This window comes from Spermophilus citellus, assembly GCF_964194105.1.
Source record: "Spermophilus citellus genome assembly, chromosome: 3".
NCBI classification, from domain to species: Eukaryota; Metazoa; Chordata; class Mammalia; order Rodentia; family Sciuridae; genus Spermophilus; species Spermophilus citellus.
This window is the reverse complement of record NC_138184.1, coordinates 186,952,546-186,969,407: the sequence shown is the minus strand read 5'-3', so window position 1 is coordinate 186,969,407 and position 16,862 is coordinate 186,952,546.

The window sequence follows — 16,862 nt, the reverse complement described above, 5'->3', positions numbered from 1 at the left end:
GCAGAGATATCTTGTGAAAATATAGGATAAATTATAACATTTGTTTACTCTCATCCCTGTGCCTTCATATTTTTCTCCAAGGGAAAGCCAAAACCATTATTGTGACTCATCGGATCCCATAAAATTGGCTTAAGATGACCTCTCTGACATCACCCACTCCCCTTTCACTTGCTCCTGCAGCCCCACCATGGCCTCCCTGCTGCTCCTTCAACACAGTAGACAAGCTCCAGCAGCTAGTCTCTGCAGTCACATTTCCCACTGCCTGGAAAACTCTTCAAGATACTCAGCTCCTGATATCATTTGTCTCACTTTAGATCCCAATGCAAACCTCACGTTCTACTTGAAACCTTCTCTGACTATACCATTTAAAGTTGCAGTTGTCTTCTTCCAGTATTTCCTGTCTCCTTCCTCTGCTATATGTTTATAAACTTTCCATTTGTATGTGTGTGTATATATGTACATATATAAAATGACATATATACACTAAGGGTATGACATAGTTGAAAAGAGATTGTTTTATGTCATTAGCAATTGATTACTATGAGAATTACAGTTAATAAACCTAGAGAGCAATAACAAGGTCTCAGAAAACAGATGATACATTTAAAAACAAACAAAATAGGATTATATATATATATATATATATATATATATATATATATATATATATAATATATTTTTTTAAATGTATCATCTGTGTGTATACACACACACACACATATAGATATATATGAATATGAGAAAACTGGCAAATAGAACTTATAGAAGACATCTGTTTCTGAAATGACCAATGTTTACCAATAATAAAATCCTACCCTCAGGCACTCCTAAGTTCCTTTAATGTTCAAAAAACATTGCTTTGGCTTTCTGTTCCACTAAGTAGTTTCTCCCAAAGTTTTCATTTCTGTAGACAACTATGCCAGTTTACATTTTTTTGTATCAGTCCTTGTTGAAATAAAAATTTCATTTTTTTCTATGAATTTTTTCCCAATTGTGGGTGCAACTCTATTGATATATCAGCACACCAATTTAGTGGGTTGTGGCCACTTTTTGATAGAATAGAATAAAATAATAAAAACATTAGTGGGAGAATATCAAAAGTAAATATGGCTTTATGAAACTTTTGTTTTAGTTGTGTGTGTGTGTTTATTAGGGTTATGATGTGTAATGAATTTTCTAGAGAGGTCTGTAGTTTACAAAGTTTAGAATAAACTGTCCCTGGTATACTTGCTGCCTCAAGAAACTTGCAATGTCTTATTATATCCAGTGCTTGCTTTAATCAGATTAAATATGCTCTTGTTTATTGGAGGATAGGAGTTAAGGAGAATCTTATATTTCTAAGAATCAAAAAGTTATTAGCCATTAAGTATATTATTTCCAGAGAGAAACATTTCAATTGAATAATTCAAACTGTTGACCAGTACTACTATTCAAGGGACCATCAGCCAGAATGGTTATCACCAATTCGGTTAAGTGTTTCCTTTTCTCAAATTGCATCTCCCATGATAAATGGGGCTAAATAATATATTTTAAAACTCCAATTACAAAATGAGATATATAAATTTATTTGCTTCAGTTTTCAAAGAGTATTGCATAGCACTATAGCATTTTGTATTTGTTTAAAACTCTAATTTAAATTCATATTCTCTTCTCCTCTGAGCCCATTAACATGAGTGGTTTAGAAACAACATATATGATTAATATTTGCTAATCTACTCACAAATGCCTGCTGTGCCTCTTAACACTTTACCGTGTCTCCTTATCCTGAATCCAACCCCTTTCTTTCAATATTGAAGTATGATGAGGTTATTGTGTTTGAGGTATCATTCACTTGTTTTCCTTCCTAATTTTACTCTTATGTAATAATATAAATAAGAATTAATATTGACCCAAATTTATTTGGCCACTACAGGGCCTTTATACAAAAATAAGAATTTTATGGATTCAAAAGAACATTCTGAATATATTCAGTTATGAGAGAAATCTATTGAGAAATTGTGTTTAGAGATTTTGAAGGTTTTATGGAGAAGTTAAAGTGATCCTAGTAAGAAGATAATGACACAGGTATGTCTATGATTTCCATGATTTTAGCACTTCATAATATTTGTTACTATTCATCTTTTCAACAGAACAAACCCTCATTGAGCACTTATGGTATTCTCAGGATAAAAAGATAAATAAGATGTAACTCCTAACTACAGGAACCAGCAGCCCTATGGTGTACATTCCATTTGAATTTGAATGGAAACTTTAACTTTATAAACTGAGCTGTCAATTAATTTTTATATTTTAAAAATACATTTTTATCTTTTTTATTAAATTTTTAAAGTAATATTTCCTTATTACTAAAGAAATGTTACAGAAATATCCAAATTAGAAAATAAGATTGTGTATTGCAATCACACATTGTTTGCAATTATAAGATATTTCATTGTGACTGTATTCTAGATAGCCCTAAGTAATAACTGTCTATTTTGTAATAACACTCTGGAATAGATTGTCCAAAGAAAATATAAAGAAGAAAAGAAGTGAATACAAACACTCTGTGCTGTCAAAATACAAATAGGGTCTTAAGAGATATATTTAAACACACACACACACACACACATACATATGTGTGTGTGTATGTGTGTGTGTGTGTATAAATATATCTATCTATATTTTTTAAGAAACATTCAAAGTTTCCTGTTGGACAAATTTGAAAGAAAAAGAGACTTATTGAATAAACATGAAGAAGAAAAACTAAATCCCAAGTGAAAGAAGCAAACAAATAGAGGCAGTTCAGGTTTCTAATAAAAGATAACTGAGGAATTAACTAATGGCACATGCAGCAGTCAACCAATGTTTAGAACTGACTCTTGCTATTCTGAAATAAAGGCGTGAATAATGAAAAGCCAAAGGTCTCTCTGCAAAATTTGGCCACCTGGGTCAAAAGCTATCTATCTTTTTCAGTGCTCTCTGGGACAGAGTGCCGTGGGGACTATCAGTGGTGAGTTATCAATGAAACATTTAAAAGAACTTATTTCAGAGCAGGCACTATTTTCTATTTCACAACAATCATAAACCCTTGGATGTGACTTGGCAGCAATGAAAAAAATTACCTCTAGGACTGAGGGAAAAGGAAAAAAATTGAAAGGGATATAATGGTGATAAGTGGAACCATCTACTTCACTGGTTTTCAAACTTGTGGTCTCAGAATACATTCACACAGAGTACTCTAAACAGTTTATTTAGGTTTGGTACAACAATTGATATTTATCAATTGCAAATTAAAACCAACTGTAGCTTAGTGGCAAAGCGCTTGCCTAGCATGTGTGAGGCACTGAGTTCAATCCTCAGCATCACATAAAAATTAACAAATAAAATAAAGGCATTCTGTCCATCTAAAACTACAAATTTTTTTAAAAGTTTAAATTATTTAATTTATTAAAAGTATAAATATATTTTTATGAAAAATAGCTATGGGTGACATATCTACCAGAGTATCTCATGCTCCTTGATACCTTGCTGTAAATACCAAGACAGCAAGTCTCTGACTTCTCTTTACCCATTTATGTCACCCCTGGGGACCTGTTGCTCACCGGGCAAATATATGGACATTCTATTCTGACAGGAGTCCATGTTTTTGAGCAGCCAACATTAAACTGTAGTAAGCTAACTTGCTAACTTGCAAATACAGTGAACCTCAGACCCTTTAACAGGTCTTGACAATAACTTTAGTTTCAACAATATAACAAAAAGATGTAATGAGAAAAGCAGTGTTTTTGAAAATCTCTAACATCTGACTTAGAGAGAGCTGAATTCTCATATGTGATTTAATTTTTTTGTGATATATTTTGACTGAAATATATGAGGGAAATATGGGCTCATACAGACAAGTAGTTGAGATAAAGGGCAACCCTGTAAGCCCACTGAAAGGTTCTCAGAATTCCTTAGACTGTACTCAGATAATTAATAATTTATAGCCATATAACTTACTGTCTAACATAAGACATTTTTATTATTTTGAACCCTTCAATACCATAACTATTCCACAAAATTGTTGCTCTGGAAGATTAAGTTGCTAATAACTTTAACATTCTATTTATTTGGTTATAATTACTGTTGTTTTCATTATTTGCTATTTGTTGATTGTTATAAGAATTGAGTGGGGGACCACTTATCCAAATAGTTAATCGCCAAATTTTCTCTCCTGAGGGCATTAGATAATTCACTGGTCTCTCTGTTAAGAGAACTGTTTGTACTCCAAGGCCAACTCCAAGACCCTTACTTTGCTGGGTTCACCAATTCTAAACTATTATTTCATAAATTTTGCCAAATCCCAATAAGCCCTGCTACTACTTTAAACTAGACTCTCCAAGCTTTACAAAAATCCTGGCTTGACCTCCCTTTTCCAAAATACTATTAAAGCACTATTAATATAGTGATCTTCCTTCATACAACAAGTAATAAACTTGGTTTTCCTTTATGAATAGATTAGTCTGGTGGTTTCTTTTTTTTTAAGATTCTGGCAATCAACAATTTTTTTTTTTCAAATTAAAGTCACTCCTCCTCTGAAAAACAGGCTTCTGTTCTGAGAAACTAAGGATCAAATGTGTTTAAAATGATCTTTTCTGCACATGGTAGAATGAGAAAGTTCTGGGTTCCTTCATTATAAGAAAAAAATCTTGGTATTCAATGTTAATAAATTCCATAATATTAGGGCTTCCAGATTTGGCAAATAAAAATATAGGCAATCTAGTTAAACTAGAATTTTAGAAAAACAATAAATATTTTAAAAGTATAAGTCTGACCAAATATTGTATGGGCATACTGTGTTTTACTGGGCAACCCTACATACAAACTTGCTGTAGGATTTGTGCCTCCACTTTAGAAACAAAGATTTTCATTTCTTAATCATAAAAGGTCTTAATCACTTTATAAAGTTGAATTCAGTGACTACCTTACACAGTTCTTTGCTTTAGGTTAGCAAATTACAGATGAAGTATGAAAAAAGCAAAATTTCAAGACAGATTTAAAAAATTCTGACTCTATCAAAAATTGTGAAATGTCTGGTTTGTTTAATTTTTAGCACCAAATGTTAAGATTTTGGCTACAGCTGCAGACAAAAATTATCTGTCATGGTAGAATGAAAGCTGGAATCAAACTAAAATATTTAAGAGAGAGTCATGGAATTGTAGACCCCACACACAGTATGTAAAAAAGTATCTTAGTGATTGAAGTGTAGAAGTCTGCCAAAGATGAGATACAGACATAATAACAGGTGTCAAAGTTTTTCATTTTATATAGGCCTCATACATATTGAAATGGTATAAATCCTTTTGTCTAGATTTCAGTGTGTAAATGTGTTATATCCAATATTCAATCCTATGTTGATATCCAGCTTTTGTTGAGACTATTTAATATTCAAGGCAAGCGAAGGATAATTGTCAAACTTCTTCTTTACAGTACTCTAATTTTGCATAATTATTTTTTTGAAAGTTAACCTTATGTATTGATAGCATAGCGATCTAAAAGAAAATGTAGCAACCTGAAAGACCTGGAGTTTAGTCCTAGTTCTACAACTAATTAGCTCCCTAACTTTGGGCAATTTGGCCCCTACATTAGTTTTTCAGGGATGCCCTAACAAAGTAGACTGGGTGGCTTCAACAACAGATATTTGTTTACTTACATTTCTGAAGGTTTGAAGTCTGATATCCAGGTGTCAGCAGGATTAGTTTCTTCCAAGGTATCCCTCTTGACCATCTTCCTGTTTTCACATTATCTTTTATCTATGTGTCTATGTCCAAATTTCTTCTTCTTTTAAGGCTATGAATCATAGGGACCAGCCTAATAATCTTATTTAATTTAATTATCTCTTTAAAGACTTTATCTCCAAATATAGTCACCTTCTGAGGTACTGTGGGTTATGACTTCAACATGTCAATTTGGGGGGGAACCATAATTCAACTCATAAGAGCTCCTTTTCTAAGTCTTGGTTTCCTCCTTTATAAAATAGCATATTAATCATCTCTAAAGTCTCTTTTCACTCTATTATTTACATAAAATACATTACAGATTACCTGTTACACTTCATGGAGTACAAAATTAAAAGCACTATAAGTTTCAAGAAAACTAATATTCATCAACCGAAATGTCTGAAATCATGATGCCATTATAATGTTAATGAAGACCACAGATGGCAAATGTTCATTTGAATTTCAAATAGTTGCAGCTTTGCAAATGTACTGAACCATTCAGCAAAATTTGCATAGTAGGAAAAGTATACATAATTGTTTTTTTCTCATTCCAACAAGAGCCAGCAGGACATTGCAAATATCTGTTGAAATGTCCACTGATTGATGCTAAGACCAATAGGTTTTTTTACTGAGACTACAAAAATCAAGTAATATCATAATAGTATGGTCTACGGTTTGAAGACATTTTTATTTGCACTTCTTGTTATTTTGTTTCTTTTTCTGTAATGATTTTATAGCTAAATATATAGCACAGTGCATGTTTTCTCAAAATTCAGGTTTCTAATAGCTTCACAGAGGAGGAAACTTGTCTCTGTAGTCACCTGGAGAAACTCAGGGAAACCCACCCAAAACCCCTCTGTGATAGATTAGGAGGGTCTCCATAAACTCAGATTCATTTTCATCAGAGCCATAGTGCCATGGATGTCTTCAATAAAAAGTGATTTAGACTGATGGGTAATCAGATTGGCCACACAGAATTACTTAAAGAGTATATTAAAAAATATTATGTAGACCTCATCGTATATAATATAGGATAATTATCATCCTACATTATGTACACCTCAGCATATTGATTTAACATATCTAGGATAGAACCCAAGAGTCAAAATTTTAAGCAAGAATGGTACATTCCTGTCATCCCTGCCACAGAAGATTTTGATACAGCTGGTCCGCTTGGATTTGGCAATTGCTGATGCTGATAGAACACTAGATCTCATCAATCTTTGGACCTTGGTTGCTGCCTATGAGTCTGTCACTCCCTGGAACATTGGGATAAGCTGGTTTAAATCTTTCTGTTGCTATAGATATTCTATATTCCACAAGGTCAAGAATGATATATGAGGGAACAGTAAGAAATTGTGACTTATAGAGATACTCCAACATAGAGAGGAAATCTTATACTTTAATAATCAAGGAGCATAAAGTCCCCAGTGAAGTTTTCTAACTGCTCTTATAAATTTGAAAAGAGAAGAACAAAGACTCTTCTTTTGCCTGACCTCTTCCTAGGGTGCTCTTTCCCACACTGTATACAATTTATTTCTAAGAAAAATTTGTGAACGATTTTGAAGTTTAGTGGGTGTACTGCCTACTTCAGCAATCCACTTTACCTCTGCTTTTACCTTTGACTATACATATTATTTTACCATAGAAAATTGATAACAATAAGAATAATTTGTCTGTAGAAGTGAAAATTTCTACCACTGATCATCGCCTTGTAGAAACTGAACAGTTTTGCTAGCTTGATACCCATTTTTAAAAGTCAGTTCAGCATTCCTTATCTGACAGTCAATATTTGGGACTTTGTTCATTTGAGTGGTTTATAATATCTTATTTTTCTCTCATTAATGATTTAAAATATATGACACATGTGAATTTACATGATAAATTTTAAAATTTATTCTCTACCCTGATTAAATGTTAACAAATGTTTATTGATATGTATTAGGTACCACATTGAGTATCCCAAGGATCCTGATAGTAGCATTCATGCTGTTGTCAGTACTTATTCTTGAGTATGGACTAGATTTATTGAGTTGCCTGTAAAGAATATAATAAAGCAGAACTAATGTGATATCATTTTCAAGATTAAATTATAAAAAATTGTAAATTCTATGTTGAGCACCCTTTATTGTTCTCTTGCTTGCCTGCTCCGAAGGCAGGCTGCACTGTAGAGAGCCGCACGTGGAAAATACAGATGAAGCCAGATAACAGACATAGGAACACATTTAGAAGTGGACCCTTACTCAGTAACCCTTAAGATGACTAAAGCCTTGGACAATCTATTAATTGCAAACTTTGAGACTTTGAGTCTAAGACACTTGGATTCCTTACCCATAGCAATGGAAATAGTATATATTATTTTAAGCCATTAAGTTTTAAGGCAACTAGTTATGCAACAATAGATAACTATTTTAACTTTTTTTCTTGGAAAACTTTAAAAATATTCCATCAAAAATGCTCTGCATTTACCACAAAATGATGATGAGTGTGAGGATCTTGTACCCAGTATTGCTAACCTTTGTTAGCCAATGTCCAGCAATCAGTTTCAGGGTGCCCAAGTGTAGGTGAACCACACAGGAAACTAGACAGACAAAACAGAACAAACACTCACAAGAATGCTGAAGAGAGATGTGCACTCCCATGTCCAGTGCAGCACTATTTACAATACCCAAGATGTGGATTCATCCTATGTGTCAATCAATGGATGAACAAATAAAGAAATTGTGGTCTTCATACATAATGGAATATTCTTCAGTCTCAAAAAGAATGAAATCCTGTCATTTGTGACAGCATGCTGTGCACAATGAGTATGAACATTTTTTTGTCAATTAAACAAACCAGTAAGATTTTGAAAATGGAAATGCCTAGGTTGAAATTCTGGCTGTCACTAACTATAAAGCTTTAGGTAAGTCTGAATCTTTAAACAGGTATTGTACTGCTTACCCTTCAAGGTTGTTGGATTTGAGCTTCAAAGTTTGAAGTAATGCATCTACCCAGCACATGGTAGATGATGCTTAAACAACAGTCATCATAATTATTATTCACTTTCTCATTTTCTTTTCCTATTCCTGGTCCTATGGCACTCTTCAATATATTTTATTAACAATCCCTTTATCAAACTCTATTTAATAGCAGAAGACATTCCATATTTTACTCATTGCCTACTCTAGGACCTAGAAAATCTGCACTTTCATGCTGAAAGTACATATGAGTAAAAAGTACATGTCTACAATGTGGAAACATTACTTCTTCACTGTTTATTAAATGTAAAAGGAAGGTTGCTTTGTTTGTTGGCATCAGGAAGCAAAGCATAGGCTAAAAGCACAGCAAATTTTCTACAACACAATTCATAGTGTGCCCACTATCTGAAAATAAAAAGAAATCTAAAATAGATCAACAACTTAAAACATTTACAAATATTTTAACTAATTTTAACAATATATACTTGGTTGCCACCTGAGTAGGAAAAATTAGAGAGCTGGAGAAAAAGAGTGAGAGAGGAGAATGAATCTTAACCATATATTTGTTGGTAGTTGAAGTTTTTGTATTAAATGAATAGATTACTTATTCAAAATGTTATCAATTAAAATGTATACACCCTGAATCATATTAAAATTGTCCATTTAATATTTCTCTTTCAGTTTTGTTATCCCTGTCATTTTTTTCTCTCTTTTAACAGAAGAGCACACCAATGCTCAGCATTTCCTTTTAACAATAGTATACATATTTGTTTTTCACTCTGGAAGATTATCCTTGCCCTCAAATGCAATTTTGCCTTTAGATGATTTAGCACTTCACCCAGCTTTGGTCATCTGTTGTTAGGGAGCAAGTCTTCTCTCTCCCATACCTCTCTGTAGTGACAGAAAACAAAGAAAACATCCTACCACCTTTCAAGCCAATTCTTTCTTATTAGCCACAGCTTTGAAGTGTTCAGCCTTGGTATGAACCTGGGACACATCTGGGTGTAGCAACAGCTCTCATTCTTTTCTTTTTACCTACAATAGAACGATTGGGATGTGAGCTCCCCTGCTATTTTGGCCCTCTTCTTGGAATATCTTAAACATTGATGTTTCATTTAGGAGTCAGAATAAGATGAGGAGGGGGGGAACCATCATAAAATTTAAAATATAAAAGCCATTTTAATTGTCCTTAAACCCAACTAATAGTAATAGCTATGTCAATGGGTTTAGGGCTCTATTGCTTGCTAAATGGTTAGTGGAAAATGTATGTCCTCAAAAATTTGAAGCTATCATATTTAAGATTCAAAGAAAACAAAACAAAATCTTGAACTGATTCAAAACCAGTTAACTCCTAATTTATGTGAACAAACCAAAGGTTTTGGTAGAAAATAACTAAATGAGATACTGTCAATGTAACAGGTATGATATTTTGTACAATATGGATCTTTATTGATCTTAAAAATATGTTTTTGCTGACAACCTGAATCATATCAGAGATTTTTAATAAATGATATTTATTTGGAAACACAATAGGATTGCAATGGGAATATGCTTGTCATGGTAAACTATGAGCATATTCAAAGAAGTTGGGCAAGGGGAATTTATTAATGGTAGACATGAGGATTGCATAAGATATTTTGAAACAATAATCCTTGGCACAAGGATTGAAAATAAGGGTAGTGCCAATTGCCTGTGTCAACCCTAACAAAATAAATAAATAAATCTAGTAAGTTAATGATAGAAAGATCTAATGCAATACTGCCTTATAGTAACTATTACAGAACAGTCTGGCAGAATTACAGCCTTGTACACTCGCTTCTGTGTAGAGCTGAAAGGAGGTTAAGTGAAAGGCAAGTATGAGGGTGTACCTCATACTTTTGTTTGAATCTTAGAGAAGCAGGCTGTGTACCCTGCTTCTCCAAAAGACTTCTCCCATGCTAGAAAGACACATCCATTTTAGGGTGGTTTTGATTTGCATTTTTCTGATTGCTAGAGATGGTGAGCATTTTTTCATGTACTTGTTGATTGATTGTATGTCCTCCTCTGAGAAGTGTCTGTTCAGGTCCTTGGCCCATTTGTTAATTGGGTTATTTGTTATCTTATTGTTTAATTTTTTGAGTTCTTTGTACATTCTGGATATTAGGGCTCTATCGGAGGTGTGGGGGGTAAAAATTTGTTCCCAGGATGTGGGCTCTCTATTTACCTCTTTTATTGTTTCTCTTGCTGAGAAAAAACTTTTTAGTTTAAGTAAGTCCCATTTGTTTATTCTTGTTATTAACTCTTGGGCTATGGGTGTCCTATTAAGGAATTTGGAGCCCGACCCCACAATACGTAGATCGTAGCCAACTTTTTCTTCTATCAGACACAGTGTCTCTGATTTGATATCTAGCTCCTTGATCCATTTTGAGTTAATTTTTGTGCATGGCGAGAGAAAGGGATTCAGTTTCATTTTGTGGCATATGGATTTCCAATTTTCCCAGCACCATTTGTTGAAGATGCTATCCTTCCTCCATTGCATGCTTTTAGCCCCTTTATCGAATATAAGATAGTTGTAACTTTGTGGATTAGTCTCTGTGTCCTCTATTCTATACCATTCGTCCACCCACCTGTTTTGGTACCAGTACCATGCTGTTTTTGTTACTATTGCTTTGTAGTACAGTTTGACCTCCGGTATCGCTATACCTCCAGATTCACACTTCCTGCTTAGAATTGCTTTTGCTATTCTGGGTCTTTTGTTTTTCCATATGAATTTCATGATTGCTTTGTCTATTTCTACAAGAAATGCCGTTGGGATTTTGATTGGCATCGCATTAAACCTGTAGAGAACTTTTGGTAATATCGCCATTTTGATGATGTTAGTTCTGCCTATCCATGAACAGGGTACATTTTTCCATCTTCTGAGATCTTCTTCTATCTCTCTCTTTAGGGTTCTGTAGTTTTCATTGTATAAATCTTTCACCTCTTTTGTTAGGTTGATTCCCAAGTATCTTATTTTCTTTGAGGATATTGTGAATGGAGTGGTTTTCCTTATTTTCATTTCAGAGGTTTTGTTGCTGATATACAGGAATGCCTTTGATTTATGCGTGTTGATTTTATAACCTGCCACTTTGCTGAATTCATTTATTAACTCTAGCAGCTTCTTTGTAGACTCTTTTGGGTCTGTTAAGTATATTATCATGTCATCCGCAAATAGCGATAGTTTAATTTCTTCTTTTCCTATTTTTATGCCTTTAATTTCTTTTGTCTGTCTAAGATTGGCAGCCATTATGAAGTCAAACAACAATAAGTGTTGGCGGGGATGTGGGGAAAAGGGTACACTTGTACACTGCTGGTGGGGCTGCAAAATGGTGAGGCCAATTTGGAAAGCAGTATGGAGATTCCTGGGAAAGCTGGGAATGGATCCACCATTTGACCCAGCTATCACACTTCTCGGACTATTCCCAGAGGACCTTAAAAAAGCGCTCTATAGGGATACGGCTGCATCAGTGATTATAGCGGCACAATTCACAATAGCTAGACTGTGGAACCAATCTAGATGCCCCTCAATAGATGAATGGATAAAAAAAATGTGGCATCTATACACAATGGAGTATTATGCAGCACTAAGAAATGACAAAATCATAGAATTTGCAGGGAAATGGATGGCATTAGAGCAGATTATGCTAAGCGAAGCTAGCCAAGCCCTAAAAAACAAATGCCAAATGTCTGCTTTGTTATAAAGAGAACAACTAAGAACAGAACAGGAAGGAAGAACATGAGGAAAAGACTACAGTAAACAAAGACGAATGGGGGGAGAGAAACGGAGAAAGAAGGGAAAGCACATGGAAATAGTAGGAGACCTTCAATGATACATAGAATTATAAGAGGTTATGAGGGGCAAGGGGGAGGGAAAAAAAAGGGAGAGAACTGAACAACAGCAGGGGAGTAGAGAGGGAAGATGGGAGGGGAGGGGAGGGGAGGGGGGATAGTAGGGGATAGGAAAGGTAGCAGAATACAACAGTCACTAATATGGCATTATGTAAAAATGTGAATATGTAACAGATGTGATTCTGCAATCTGTATTTGGGGTGAAAATGGGAGTTCAAAACACAATTTGAGTCAAATGTATGAAAGATGATATATCATGAGCTATGTATTGCTTTAAATAATCAAAAAAAAAAAAAAAAAAAAAAAAAAAGAAAGACACATCCATGTCCTGATCTCCTCAGGGCCTTGTTTTTCTTTGTTTTTCCTCTCTTTTCCACTCCACCCACATGTTTTTCTTAGTTCTTGACCTCTCATTTAAAACTCATTAACCTCATAGGCTTTATTTTTATTTTGAACTTGATCTTTCTCTATAAGTGTGTTTTCCATTGCTCTGTCAGCTGGATTTCAGCTTTTCACTTTATTACCAGCTGCAATGACTTGGGGCAAAATCCCTATACTTCCTGTGCCTGCCTTCTTTTTCTGGCTATGAAATATTAGGTTCTTAGAAGGAAAAAAAAAAAAGCAAGTTAAAAGAGGTGCTTCGGGCTGGGGATGTGGCTCAAGCAGTATCGCGCTCGCCAGGCATGCGTGCGGCCCGGGTTCGATCCTCAGGACCACATACAAAAACAAAGATGTTGTGTCCGCCGAAAACTAAAAAATAAATAAATATTAAAATTCTCTCTCTCTCTCTCTCTCTCACTCCCTCCCTCCCTCCCTCCCTCCCCCTGTTTAAAAAAAAAAAAAAGAGGTGCTTCATTAGAATAGATCCTGATATGAAAGAAGCACTATATGGGATGTACTAAAATTTTTATGGAAAAGTTCACTTATTTTTCTTATTCTATTTTTAACTTTTAACTTATTTTCTTGAGATTTAATTTTAGCATCATCTTTCTTCTTGTTTTTCTTTTTATGAAGTTTCTCTATCATTTTAAATTACTATGTTTGAATTTTGCTTTTATTGTTAGAACTTTCCATTAGTTTACTACAGTAGCAGTAGAGTTTTATTTGGGTTTTGTTGACTTCTCTGTTTTCCTCTTTTGTTGTTGTTGTATAGAATTGAAAGTGGTGGTGGTGGTATGCAGGAGGTGGTTTGTTTTATAGTGGTGGTGAATTTAATGGTTTACCTCCATTATGGTCAATAAGCAGTAAGTCTAGAGAAGTAACTACTAAACTTTAGTGTGCCTCGGAATCACTTAGATGGACCATTAAAGCACAGATTTAAGGCATACATCCAGAATTTCTGATTCAGAAATACATGTCTAACAAATTCTCAGGATGACCCTGATGCTGTTGGTTGGTGACCATGTCTTAAAAACTACTGGTCTGAAGAAGTATAAATGGGGAAGGGAGCTCTTATTAAGAATGATGGAAAGCTCTTTCCATGTACCCCAACTTAGTTCTAATTGTGTATCTACATGCTTTACTTGATTCTTCCCAACACATTCCACTCCATACTTAGTTTGAACTTTTCCCAGAAAAGTAGCATGTGGGCTACTGAGTTGAAAAGTTTGATTCAAACTTCACACCATTTCCTTGTGAGAAAATACATGACTCTGAATCCAATCAGGATATCCAAAATAAATCATGATCCACTTATTGGCAATTGCATTCCAGGAGGGAAGAGCAATATGAACCTCATGCCAAAGGATATATAGTTCTGTCCTGACACTTGTAAGGAGCCAAAGGAAGTTGTTCTCTCAGAGGAACCATATTCCAGGAGTAATATGGTGGAAATTCAGAAGTAATATCCTGTTAAATTCATGTCTCACATAATTTGGGGAGAACAGTGACAGAAACAACTAAAAATCATGCTATATTCCATCTTTGGGCCCTCTCTTTCTCCCAGGGAAGACCACTTCCTGGAGTGGATGTTTAATTTTGTGTAATTTTATTATCTGTATGTCTACTAGCAGTTATATAGCATTATTGAAATGTATATATATTATATATAATGTATATCTATAATATTTACATAGTTTATATCTATTTTCCCATCTTCTGATCACTATCTATGTTTCACCTCTGCTTTGAGTACCCTGTTCTAAATCCCTTCAGTGTTCAAAGTTTTGGTAAAGAAGAAAATGGCTTGGCTAGACTTTCCAGTCTTTTTTCCCCCTTTCAAAGGATGCTATCCTCAGAAGACTAGGGTCCCTCAGAAATTCTTTATCACTTTTGCTTTTAAACCACACAGTTAATTCTAATAGACAGTTGTCTCTTTCTCAAAATCTCCTGTTGACTTTGTTTCCTTCACTGAGGGAAAGTTTCCCCTTGAAAGAACTCTTCCCCAATATCAAATAGCCTTTCTTCCTCCTTCTTACCTTCCATTCTCTGCCCTCTCTAGCATACTGCAAAGTTTCAGAAGTAATAAGTCACTTAGCTCTCTCCTGCTGTTTTGCCATTGAGTCCCAATCAAGGGAGATAATGGCCATTCATAATACCTACAGAATCATCTACCACCTCCACCCAGTGGAGCTCATGCTGAGTAGATACAAAATGTATTGCTCTACAAGAAATAGTACCTCAGCAGGCCATGAGCAATCACCAACAAATGTGCCTTTTTAAGCCTAGTGGACTTGGAACATGATCTGCAACCTCCAAGAGTTCCCTCTTGGATTTGGGCTGGTAGGACTATGGTAGGAATGTCTCCAAAATTGTTGGGTGCTTTTCATGTTAATTATTGTAGTTCTGGGTTTTAGATTCTTCATTTCCCTATATTTGGCCTTTTGGATTTTTTATTTCTCTAGCCTTCAGGGGAACAAAAATCTCTTACAGAGATGCAGATGGATCCACTATCTTTACCTTTTTCACTTTTTTAGGGCTGCTGTTGCAAAATTATCTATCACAAAAGAAATGAAATATTTTTCTGTGATTTGTTTTTTTTTTAATCTTACACATTGACAAGCTGAATAGGAACCAAGGTATTCTATAATTTATCATCAAAACTGGGAAATTTTTGAGCATGGTAAATGCTAAACTATTAGGGGTGCTAGTACAACTGAGATGGTCCAGAAAAATAGAACCCATGGACATTTCACCCTGTATAATGTGCACATTTCCTTTCCAGGGTGAAATTTCTAAAAGAAGCTTTCAGCAAACAGGCTATGGTGTCACTCCTGCCAGGATCATCTGCCTGTGTCCACAGCTCCAGGAAGTCTTGAGACTGGGTAAATTACACAAACATATTTACACACATGTGAGATCTGTAATCCAACTTGCTGGGTTCTTCTGGTTGATAAATTTGTAGGAGTCTATGTTATGAATAGAAACTCTGTTGTCTGGCCATTGTATGTTCCAGCCTTTGCACATTAACATTTCTTTTCTACTGGAAATGTATTAGAGAATTTGACAAACATTTCTGCCCTCTGTTGGAAGTACAAAGGAAGAATCCTCCTTTCTAAGCAATTCTCAATTACCAACAATTTCTCATGCAAAGAAAGGTGACTTAGCTGATTGGATAGACCTGGAAAAAATCCATATTTAATAGGGCACATTTCCTTGTGGGTCAGGGGTGATACTTAATAAATATTTAGTGTTTGTTACGTATCAGCAACTTTACAAGATTTTGTATGGTATATTGGTTTCCTGTGACTGCCATGACAATTTACTGTAAACTTGGTAGCTTGAAACTATTTATTCTCTTACAGTTCTGGAGGACAGAAGTTTGAAATCAGATTCAGAAACACATGTCCAACAAATACCCAAGTGACACTGATACTGTTGGTTGGTGACCACCAACTGTGTGATTTGGGGTAAAATACCTACAAGGTCATGCTTCCTGTGAAGGCTCTAGTGGAGAATCTGTTCAGCTTCTGTTGGCCCTTAGTATCCCTTTATTTGTGGCCATGTCACTCCAATCTCATTCTGTGGTCACATCACTTCTCTCTCTCTTTTGTCTAATATTCCTCTGTTTCACTCTTATATCACTTGTGTTTGGATTTATGACCAACCCAGATAATTTGGGATAACCTCCTTATTTCAAGATCCTTAACTTAATTTTACCTGAAAAGACCTTTTCTGCAAATAAGGTAAAATTCACAAGTTCTAGGCATTAAAATATGGACATATATTTTTGGAGATCATCCTTCAACCTACTATATATGTATTACCTCTTTAAATGGTCACAATGTAAGTTTACTATATGACTCTTCATAATATCACTCTTTTTTTTTCCCTGTTGGGAAACTGTTGCTTACTTTTC